Here is a 12,107-nt window from a genome sequence, read left to right on the forward strand (position 1 = left end):
TCTTTGGATTTGAATTTTTTATCTTAGAAGGATGAAAGATTCTTAATTCCTACCGTAGTCTGTTTCTACTTATGTGAGCCAGAAACTTACCAAAGCTTATTAAGAATGGCAAAGCTTTGGATGAGACATAGAGTGAATCACCAGTAGGTGATATGCTATGTTTCTATATATTATATTCCAAGACTTAGTTCATGGGCTATCTGGAGAGGATTCGTAGCCCAATAGCAGTCCATGGGTTAGTCTTTAAGAAATACTAGCTTAAGAATTAATGGTTTTCTTAATAGGTGTTAACTATCCTTATCTAATGGCCATGTAGAAGTAATTTTATTTGTGCATGTTTATTGGGATTCAGGGACCCTTGTGGATAGTATAAATCATCAAAGAATATATAATAATTTATAGTCATAGAAATTATCACTCTCACAATAAAGATTAGATTTTCAAAATCTGAGCTCTCAGTTATATATACAATGGTACTTTTCTTATTCCGTGGTACAATTTGAGACTATACACATTTAAGATCATGGATTTTTCAGAAGTGAACAATGGAATAACTAATTAAGGAAACCTCAAACAAAGGATAGGAGGAATTTATTGCGGTCTTAAGCAGCTGTGGAAGTGCATGGTAGAATGTCTGCCGTGTAACGTCCAAGTTTTTCCTCCAGGCAATATTGTATCCAGACCTGCGAGACAGCCGGGCTTCGAAGCTCTATACCCTCTCTGAACCTCAGCGTCTCCACCTTTGAAACATGGAAAATAATTCCTACTTGGTAGGATTGGTGACGATAAATGATAAAAGTACAAGGTACAAAGCCAGGCCCCACGTAGGGAACCCATAAATGGTGGCTGCTATTATGTTTTATATACTGTCGTGTAATCTTTTACTTAAACACAGTGCTTTGTTTTGTCCCTCTATATACATACAGTACAGTCTTACCAGGCACCCTTTAGGCTATGCTCTCCCACCTCTGCTGTAATCTAGTGACTCATTAAGACAGGCATTTAAACCTGTCAGAGGGGAGTGTGTACTTCTTTTGTTTTCTTATAGCCATAAATGAGTATTCGCTGTGGCTTTAGGACAGATTGCTCAATTTCCTTTATAGACTATACTCCAAAGAAATGCATTTTTATGGCATTAATATTTTATTAAGTCCGTAGCCTTGCTATGCTATTCTCAAATATTTTATGTTGGGATTTTACACAGTGTGCTTTGCATATTACAGTAAGTCCTAAATTGCAGGGGTAAATAGAAATCCATTTGCCCCCCACCCGCCTTTACTGAACTCTGTTTTGAAGAAGATTGTTGAAAACAACTGTCTGAAGTGACTTAGAGATTGGGTAAATTATATTATTTTAGAGTCAGATAAAAGCAAAAAAATGGGAAATGGTAGGAAAATAATGTTTTTAAATTATGGCAGCATATGGAAAAATAGGTAGCCTCAGATCTCTAATTGCTCGTACTTGGACTGTTGACACGGCTGCTGCGGGCTTTAAAGGTAAGTGTGGCATTTTGCCAGACTTAGGCTTGTTTTGGGTTACTCCAACATTACTGTGTTTTCTATCAAAATTAGAGTGGTTTTGTGTTTTATGTGTAAAATGATTGCAAGCATATAAGAAACAATATATTTTAAAATCTTAAGACTTTTTCTATTTTCTATTTTTTTTATTGTCCTATTTTGTGAAATGCCAGAAGTGAAGACAGAAACATTTGTAGATTCTTAGGAAGCTAGTCTTACCTTTTGTGTCATAAACCATCTTAGTGGTAAATTTTAAGTGTTTGGAATAAAGTGGCTCTAATTAATAAAATCGAATGTAAATAAATCTAGGAAGAGAGTGCAGTTCAAGTTTTTGGGAAACGGCTATCTTGAGCGCATCTGGGCGAATGTAGTGGAGGTGGTTGTGTCATCATATGCGAGTCCGCCCAGTGCTGTCCCTCAGAGAGACGGGACGTTTAGGTTTCCCACATTAACATTGAAACCAAACGCACTCTTGAAGTTGTAGGCGCGCATCACTGGGACATGTGCTGTGAATGAGTTTTTTCCAGTCGTGCTACATTGATCTATTTGCAGAGCGTCTGGGACTTGTGTGCCCGAAATTTGCAAGAATGCTGAGCAAAGTGAAGGGTGAGATGTAGCTGTGGAACCAGATTCTGTTCTCTGTGGATCGGCTGGCTCACCTGCCGTGGCAGGTGCGCGGGAACGGGGCTGTTCCCCTCAGAGTGAGTCATGTGTATGATTACAACCAGAGTTTCTGCCAGGAATTGTAAAGTACTGAGGAACACTTTCTTAGAAGTTAGACTTTTTATTTCTCAGTGTCAGTATAATCCACCTGAAGAAATCACCTTGTAAATCACAAAAGTACTGTGTTTTGCTTCTGTTCCTGGAATAGATCCCATAGTCTTGCATAAAACTGATAAAGGAAATGAGTTAGGCTTTTTGTCAGGTTATTTCAACAGAGAACAGGGCTCTTTGAAACACTGTTCCCTGAGGTTGCTGATTCTCAGTCTGCCCCCTTCCAGACCCCTCTTTGAAGCCCTCCCTCCTCCTGCGGGGGGTGGTCCTTGCTGCAGCATGTTCTTACACGTCTCACTGTCCGTGCATCCCATTGTCCACTGCGGGGGGGGGGGGGTGGTCCTTGCCGCAGCGTGTTCTTACACGTCTCACTGTCCGTTCATCCCATTGTCCACTGCGGGGGGTGGGGGTGTGGTCCTTGCTGCAGCGTGTTCTTACACGTCTCACTGTCCGTGCATCCCATTGTCCACTGGTGGCCAGTGACTGGCCTACCGTCGGTCTGTTCCTTCCTGGCACTGAACTCCTTGAGGGCCTCGCCTGCCTTTCAGCCTTCTGCCCTTAACCTGCCGCATGGGGCTTGGGAGGTAGTAGGTGCTGGAAAAGCATTTCTGAGTCAGTGAGGACAGTAGAGCAGACCGATTTTCTGCGAGGCTCCTCCATTCCCCAGTCTCCGGCTTCCAGCTCGGCATGGGCCGCAAAGATCCTCAGATAGACTGAGCACAGACCCATAAACGTGAGTGTGTGCGCTTTTATGTACAGCAATACATTATTAAAAATTGAAGTGCATTTTAAAGGACTATTAAAATTTAATATTCAAGCTCTAAATAGCACATATCTGGAGTTTATTAAGAACTCTGTATTAGTTAGGATAGGTTATTAACTGTAATAAACACCCCCAGATGTCAGTGGCTTATCATGACTGACGTTATTGTTCATTGTCACAGCCTGATTCACTGAGATGGGGATGAGAGGAGTGGGTGCTTGGCTCTGCCCAGGAATTCAGGAGCGAGGCTCCTTCCTTCTGGTGATCCTTCCATTTAATGCACGGCCTCCAAGGTCAGGCAGCAGAGATAGAGAGTAGGGGTCACATGCGGGACAGCTTGATGTGCCAGGCCTGGCAGTGGTGTGCACTGCTTCCCGTGTGCCCATTGGCCAGAGCTGAGTCCTGCCCCAACCTCAGTGCAGCCTGTTCAGGAATAGGGGTTAGCTGTGACTGAGGAACCAAATCGGGTGTGACGAGTCCACAGTCCTGAGTTTAGTGTCGATGCCAGTGCTGTGCAGTCTGGGAGCTCACGCTTGGCATGCTGGGAAACTCCCACTACACCCACAGGTATGTGAGAGTGTGTGGGAGTTATCGGTTTATTACAAGTACTGTATTGAGTTTGTATTTTAAAATTGCTTCTACTGTTCTTAATTACAAATGACAGGTAGTTTAATAGCAGCAGTATCAACTCATCTGTAGTATGGTTAACTCCACAATTTGTAGAGTCATGCTTTTTTGTATCAGCAGTATATAGTTTTCTAAAAATAAATAAACCTAGATGTTTGTTATACCATTTTCAATAATGTGTTCACAGCCAGTTCTTTGACACTGGCTGTTTTCCCACTGAAAAGTAGGTAGGTGTGTGTGTGCTCACCAAACAGCATTCCAGACTGACAGAGTTAGACCCCATTAAGTAGGAACATGTGAACAAGCTTTGGGTTACTGAAGAGCTCGTGGAAGAGAGACCTACCGTTTCCCGATCTGGTCCACGCACACCCGCACACACCCCTCCCTGTCGGCATTCCTCCCGCATGCCCTACCCTGGGGCTTCTGCCCGTTCCCGTCAGGAGCTCAGCCCGCCTGTTTGTTTATGGCTACTTTTTTGCTAGTTGAGTAGTAGAGACTATGTGGCCTGTGAAGCCAAAAATATTTCTTTTTTTTAACAGAAATAGCTTGCTGAACCCTGTACTACCTGATTGGAGATCTTTGAGAAGGGCCGAGTTTTAGGAAAAAGTTTGGTCGCTGAATTCATGGAGGGCCACCTAACCAAGGCTTCTGGATGAAGGTTGTCTGAATTCTCAGAATATTAAGTTACTGCAATTTTTATGTATTTGTTCATAACCCTATTGTTTAACTCTGAGAGTGCATGAGCCATAGTGCCTTTTGCTCTATTTAAGAAAGCCTAGTTTGCAATAGCTAAGAACCACTTATTTGCAACACAAAATCCAAACTCTTCTTTATATTCTGAAAGCTTATTATATTTTAGGCTTTTCTTAACTGTACAGCTTTTCTTTTACTCTTCCTCATCTGTCTATTCTCGGTGAGTGGATTTTCTTCCTCACCTCCTTCCTCACCTCTCTGCGCCGAGGCCTATGTGAGTCTTCCCAGCCCTGTTCTTTTGCTCTGTGGTAGAATGTACTCTTAACCCACCTGAGTTGTGCTCAGCCTATCTATTCTTGATGCTAAAAGTTTTTAATTCTTTTGATTAATAATGTGATGTTTCCTTTCTTTGGATTTCTGCTGATACAGAAGAACATAATTGCCATCCCACGCTCATTGTATCTTGGTCTTAGTCCTCCTTCTTAAGGTATATGAGCATCTTAGCTGTGCTGAATCTTCTTTCGTGCCCCCCAGCACCTAGGGCATGTCCTCAGTGCTTGGCACCAAGGGCCCCTGGGGATTTTTTAGGGACTGATTTGTTGGGTCCAACCTCAGACTGACTTAGAATCTTTAGTGATGGGCCTGAAATAAAAATCAGCATTTTTAAAACTTCCTACTGATTGTCAGAGAGGTTTAGACACGGCTTATCTAAAGTGAACCATCTATTTCATAAGAATTCAGTGAGTACCTACTGATGGACAGGAATCAGGAGTTGTGTTGGAATGCACACAGTGGAGTAGACAACTTGGTCACGTTGTCTTGCTTACAGTGCCCACACTAAGGCAGAGGGCGCAGTAGGTGCAGCGCGGTGAGAACAGGGTGCTGGAGAGGAGTCTGAGGTTTGGCCGGATGGCTAAGACTCACCTAAGTTATCGTAGGCACTGAAGATTGGGCAGAAATGTCCGACTGTTGGTGGCATCTGTGGAGGAATGATTTCTGAGGACTCAGGTAGGACTGAAGAACTCCACCCTGTTAAGGGACTTCATTAATATAAGGAGAAAATTGGTAGTGTAGATCTTATTCTGAGATTGAAATAATGTAGTCAATAATGTAAGCCACTCTGTGTGATGAGCTAGTGTTTGATGTTAGAGGAGCAGTTTTCAGAGGGCCAGAACGCATGGGAGGTATTTTTACCAGGCAGTGTTGTTGGGAGAGCCGCCTTCTGTGTGTGACTCACACAGAGAACGTGTTTTCCCGCTTCAATGTGTTGTGAGTACTGTAAGGTATTTTTCCCCGCCGAGAAGGAAGGAATGGGGCTCGGAGCCGCAAAGTGTGGAATAATAAAAGGCTTTATTGAGTATAGAGCGCACATCCCACCCGGCGAGGTTCCCTGGCCCCGAGGTAAGATGGAGGCCAAGGAAGTCGCAAGGATTAAACCGCGTGGGAGATAATTAAAGGGGTCCCTCTAGGGAAGTCAAGCTAACATGACATGGTGAAATCCCACTGGCTGGTAGTCGCTTTTTTCCAAACGGTTCCTGCGAAGCCTCTTTTGGCGTGCTTGGTTGTGGGCAGTCCTAGCCAAAGTTCGCGGGTCTGAGTTCCCCACGTGACCATCCCCCATTATCCACGGACCTTACATTCTGACCTTTTGTGTTAAATAGAAAAAAGGGCGCTGTTTATTCGTCTGGCTACTTCTTGCTGATTAGGGGCATCGTGGGGAGGGGGAGATCAGAAGGTGGTGGCTTTGAGGGGTGTCAGGAGGAACATCTGTGTGGCTGTGACTGGAGAAACTTCGTGGATGCAGTCCTGTAAGGATTTAAAAAAAGAGAAGTAATAGGGGATTTGTAAGGTACAGCCTTTTGGGGAGCTGGAGATGGATGGAGTCCTGTAAGGAGGCAAGCTTGAGGCAGAACTGCATGTCAGGAGTGCTGTAAAAAGGGAAAAGGAAGAGGGTCCCATCCATTCCCATAACCGAGACCTATGAGGGAACTAGAGGTCCAGAGTGTGATGGCAAAACAGAGAAGGTATCCCCTGTGTCCACAAGAAATGAGATGGACTTACTACTTGTTGCAACATACCCTGGGTTCTCCGAGTCCAGGCCGTGTCCTAGGAGTTCGAGCGATGCACCCACCTGGCTGGATTGGCCTCCCATTCGGGCGGCTTGTCCTCCACGTAGAGGCACTGAGAAAAAGCCTGTTGCCCAAAGGGGCAATTACTCCACCAGTGACTGGGCTGCTTGCAGTCAGGGAAGGGCTCAGTGGGCAGCCGCGGGCAGGAGCCCTGCCAGGACCAGTGGTCCTGCTTGCCACACTTAAAGCAAGCTGCTGGTGGCTCTGCTGGTCTCAGGGTTGCCACAAGAGCCGGGGTTTGGAGCATTACCTTCTGCTGCATGCGGGCCTGGTGAACAGCCTTGGCTTGTTTCTACTAGTTGGGACCGTTAAAAACTTTAAATGCCGTGTTCACAGGTTCCGGATAGGAGTTTGGGGGTTTGGGAATAAGAGGAGGGGGGGGGGTTCATGCGGAGCCCGGCACCCAGATCCCGCAGGAAACGCTGGAGCCAAAGGCAGGACAGGGCAGGAACTTCCTGCAAGGAAATTGGGATTGGACGTCCTGAAAACCGGTGTAAGAGCCAATGCCAGGCTGAGAATAGCCTGATGGAGGAGGGACTTAAGAACACAGTGAAGGGAGGGGCCCCTGGCCATCAGGGGAGGAGAAAGAGATGGTAGTGGTGAATAAGAAACAGGTTTTTGAGAAGGGAGGGGAGGGGGCTCTCAGAGGGAAGAGACCCGAGCACAAAAGAGGTCCGCAGAGGGACCAGAGAAGTCCCAAGAGAGGGGTGCCTCTGGGGGTCAGACAGGAGGGAGAGAGAGTTGGGAGTCCTTGGAGAAGGAAAGATCAGGAGTGGGGGTTTTAGGTGAGGTTTCTCTGGCCAGAAAAAGGCCTGCGCGGTGGAACAGGCAGCACAGAGATTAAGGACGGGCGTGCGAATAATTAGAAGCCGTAGGCCCTGGCTGGTTGGCTCAGTGGTAGAGCGTCGGCCTGGTGTGCGGGGGACCCGGGTTTGATTCCCGGCCAGGGCACATAGGAGAAGCGCCCATTTGCTTCTCCACCCCCTCCCCCTCCTTCCTCTCTGTCTCTCTCTTCCCCTCCCACAGCCAAGGCTCCATTGGAGCAAAGATGGCCTGGGCGCTGGGGATGGCTCCTTGGCCTCTGCCCCAGGCACTAGAGTGGCTCTGGTCGCGGCAGAGCGACGCCCTGGAGGGGCAGAGCATCGCCCCCTGGTGGGCAGAGCGTCGCCCCTGGTGGGCGTGCCGGGTGGATCCTGGTCAGGCGCATGCGGGAGTCTGTCTGACTGTCTCTCCCCGTTTCCAGCTTCAGAATAAAGAAAAAAAAAAAAAAAGAAGCCGTACATGTAAGAGTTCTCCAATCAGTTCCCAGCTTTTTTGGCGATAGTTAAATTGGTGAAGGTGTTAAAACTGAAAGTCCCTTCAGGAGGCTAATTCAGTGGGTTCTGTGGCCTGGCCACAGCAGAGAAGAAGAACAGATTCTTCTTCTTTAGGGAGGGAGATTCCTGTGCTCCCACAGCTGCCCTCAGTCCTCAGAGTGGTCAGATTTGAGTATTAGCGTCCTAAATCTCAAGGTCCGGCCATGGAGGGAAAAGGTAAAGTGGATATGCTTGGGACGTCTCCGCAAGCACACACTCACTCAGAACGGAAAAGACTTCCCTGACATAGCTACAGTTTCGGACAGGGAGTCTCGGAGGAAAGAACTCAAAGGTGGCCAGAGGCAGGGAACTTACCGCACTGTGCGCCGAAGTGGATGGAAGGTTGGAGATCCTGGTTCTTTCTCGGAGGGGACGGAAAGAGGAGCGGTCCTTGCAGACTTCAACTCCTCCCGGGTTTTCGGCACCAAAATGTAAGGTATTTTTCCCCGCCGAGAAGGAAAGAATGGGGCTCGGAGCCTCAAAGTGTGGAATAATAAAAGGCTTTATCATTGAGTACAGCGCATCCTGCCCGGCAAGGTTCCCTGGCCCCGAGGTAAGATGGAAGCCGGGGAAGTCGCAAGGATTAAACTGCGTGGGAGATATTTAAAGGGGTCCCTCTAGGGAAGTCGAGCTAACATGACATGGTGAAATCCCACTGGCTGGTAGACAGTCGCTTTTTTCCAAATGGTTCCTGCGAAGCCTCTTTTGGCGCGCTTGGTTGTGGGTGGTCCTAGCCAAAGTTCGCGGGTCTGAGTTCCCCACGTGACCATCCTCCATTATCCATGGACCTTACAAGTACCATGTAGCAAACTCTAGTCACTCTATGATAGCTTAATAATATGTTTTATATTATTCTTAGCATTATTGCATATATTCCCATTCGCAGTGTTTGCTGTGGAAGAAAATGTCTTCTACTCAGCTGATGAACTTAGGCCAATCAGGTATTTTTTTACGCAGTACAGAAATAGTGTCTAAGATTAAGACCTCATATTTGTCACTAATATTTTATATTTTTGCATGACAGGTATGTCTTTGACCTTTGGGATCAGGTTGACGTACGTACTTCCCTCATTTTCTTCTTTCCTCCCTTCCTTCTTTTTCCCCTTCACTAGTGAGTTCCTATCTATGATTGCATCATACCTTTCTTAGAAGCTACAAAAATTGGTTACCTAGATAGTATATTTTAAAAAATACGTTTTTATTGATTTTAGAGAGAGAAGGAAGGCAAAGGGAGAGGAAAACATTGATCGTTGTTCCACTTATTTACACATTCATTGGTTGATTTATGAACGTGCCCTGAGCGGGGATCGAACCGCAACCTTGTCATATCAGGACGACACCAACCAACTGACCTACCCGCCTAGGACCTAGACTGTGCATTTAAATGTGTTTTTAATTTTCACAAATCAGAAAAAATCACCATAAGCTTAAAAGTATGTAACCAATATTATGAAGTTATACAACATGTCCATAAAAAATGATAGACTGTTTACTGTAGGCTTACATTTTATTCAATAATTTTAAAAGTTATAGTAAACAAGTGATCCTAAAGAAAAGATCCTATTCTGAGTTTTAAAACCTTCATTTTTATAATGGTCCCAATAGAGATTTTTTTTTCTTGTATAAGTTTAAAGCTCTGTCTTTGGCATAATAAACCTTAATGTACATAAGTTTTACTTTAATAGCAATATCTTTTGTTTGTATTTGTTTAATATTAGAGATGATTTGCCTGGTATTCATGGTGGGCTGTAAATCTTTTACACAGCCGAAAATCTGTATCCTTATTTATGGGGTAGAAAACAAAACTTTTGAGGTGAGTTTTAGATCCAGTAGTCCATTAGCGCCCAGGGCTTTACAGAATGCATCCCGTGAAACAGGACTGAGAACATGAAGTGTGCCCTGCGGTTAGTTCCCACTAACTAGAACCTCAGGCCGGACTCCCCAGATACTACTTACAACTTTTTCCCCTTTGTCATCCTAATACTCATTATATTAGCTCTCATTAATTGGGACATCTCCCGATGGGTTAATTTGCAGATACCCAACCATGCCATCCTTTTGCTATTTCACTAATGCAAATGGATATTTATAGACTTTAGAATTGAAACCAAAAAAAAAGCTCTAACAAAAATAAAGACAAACTTTGCTAAGTTATTGTTATTTTGAGCTGAGACTGAGATACAAGAAAACTCTGAGAAAAGAAAACAAGCCCAAGAAAATAAGCCAGAAAAAATCCACAACTACTGTAGGCTAATAAACTGATGTGAAAATTTCTCAATTTACAGCACTTGACAGGTGCTAAAAGAAAAGCATCTTTAATTTTAATGTGTTGTTAGGACCTCTTTAGAGAGACTGTACAAGTTATTAACAAGGTCCTCTGAGACAGGAGACGGGTAATTAACAAGACCTATGGAGATATAGTTTAAGTAATTAACGAGCTCTTAGGCACTGGACACAGGATAACACACAGTGAGTCCAATAGTTAAAGAGAACAGGTTGTTATGCTACGATCAAATAAAGATACAGTATGTAGGCACTCTTGAGGTTTCTGATAGAAAATATTAAAATTATATTCCAATGACCTAGTGCACTAATTTTTGTAAATCAATATGTAATTTTTTTGGTTTAACTTTTAATAGAGAATTTGAGAGGATTATTTATTTGTAAAAGCAACAAACAGGAAAGCTTTGTTACAGGTAGATTAATAATCTTTGTTAATTGTCATTAGTGAGCATTTTCAGAACAGTACATTGGAAAGATTTAAATTATATGACTAAATTGTTTTGGACATTTTTTGTTCTGTTTATAGTTTCCATCTCTGGCCTGTTGGCTAAAATTGCCTATTCCAAGTTCACCTTGCTTTTCTTACCCACTTGAAAACTGTTAGGAACTAGACCAGAGAGGAGACTGCTCTTGACCACTTTGGTTTTGACACGATATGCACAGGCCTCTCCAGTCATACTCCTATGGTACCTTCAGGTCTGAGACTTGGTATTCCTCATTTCTGGTATTTGGTCTAGTTATTTCCTGTGTAAAAGTGAAATTGTTGGGATGTGAGTTGAGTGTTGGTTCAGAAAACTCCTCCAGTCAGCAAACCTTTATTATAAACATGTTTATACTCTGCAAAGCTTGAGAATGTAGAGACAGCCTTGCAGGCCTCCTGCTTTTCCCACTGCTTCCTCAGTATGGCTGCTTCAGCCCATCAACGGGGTGTTTTTGTGCATTTCAGGCCTGCCGATCAAATGATATCTTCATTTGCATTGCTTTTGAAATAGTTACTGTATGCATGGAAATCAGAGGTTGTGAAGATACAATTCCTGCTCTTAGAGATTATAGAAACAAGTATGTAAATATACTCACAAACATTAGGGGAAATTTCAAAAAATACAAAGCTATAAAACATCCCCTAATTTTTGTGAGCAGTATATGAGGTCTGAATTCTATGCTAAGGACTAGACATTATATAGCCACTGGGGAACCATGAAAGATTTTTTAGTTGGGTTGTGGCATGGTCAAAGTAATGCCTTACACAGATAGCCCTGTAGCACGGGGTCTGCTGGGGCCAGGAGTGGATGGGAGGGGAAGGACTCCGACCGGGAAAAGCAGCAAGGAAGTTGGTGTGATTTTGGGGGTGGAAGCTGTTGGAGGTCACTTGGCTGTGAGGATGGAAAAGACGAGAACATCTCTGAGATACTCTTCTGGGCTAAAATAGACAGGACTTAGCCATTCTACTTCTGTGTGAGTATGGGGGAAGAGGGACTGGTACCAGAGAAGAAACAGTGGGAATCGTTCCAGTGGTGTGTCTCCAGTCGGTGCCCTCCAGGCAGTGAAATGCAGCATGGTAAAAAGTATTACAGCGTCAGGTCTGCAGTCTGACTCAAAGTTGGCATTTTAGTTTTGATGGAGAGGTTTGATTGTTTTCGTTTTTAAGGAGATACTGTCTTGTTTAGAGTTTTGTGTCTGAGAATAGGAATTATGTATTTTTAGTTGATTGAGACAAGCAATGTAGTATCAACAGGGTTTGAAATACTGAAACACACTTTGGATTCTTTGAAATTTGAAGAATGCAAATTTCTGTAATTGCTTATGGATTTAATGCATTTAAAGTGTGCTCCCCCTAGCACTGTAGTTACTACTTGCATTTCTCGCCAGTGGTTTTGGCTTTACCAAGCCCTTGCTGGACCCCTTTTATTAGTTTCTCGCTAGGAGAATGGCTTCTGTTTCCTTTGTGCACCTGCTTTGCCAGGCC

The 12,107-nt window shown here is 44.2% G+C and overlaps 1 protein-coding gene across 2 annotated transcripts in view; it reads left to right on the top strand.

The window, feature by feature from the left end:
- RAB11FIP2 (RAB11 family interacting protein 2) overlaps positions 1-12,107 on the top strand; it is a 41,286-nt gene that overhangs the window by 8,167 nt on the left and 21,012 nt on the right. The window contains exon 4 of one of the 2 annotated variants that reach the window (XR_010747607.1): positions 666-805. The exons of the other annotated variant lie outside the window; for it this stretch is intronic. The gene's annotated coding sequence lies outside the window, so the exon portion shown is untranslated. The remainder of the gene's footprint in view (positions 1-665; positions 806-12,107) is intronic. 2 annotated transcript variants of the gene reach the window in all.

This window comes from Saccopteryx leptura, chromosome 13, assembly GCF_036850995.1.
Source record: "Saccopteryx leptura isolate mSacLep1 chromosome 13, mSacLep1_pri_phased_curated, whole genome shotgun sequence".
Lineage (NCBI taxonomy): Eukaryota > Metazoa > Chordata > Mammalia > Chiroptera > Emballonuridae > Saccopteryx > Saccopteryx leptura.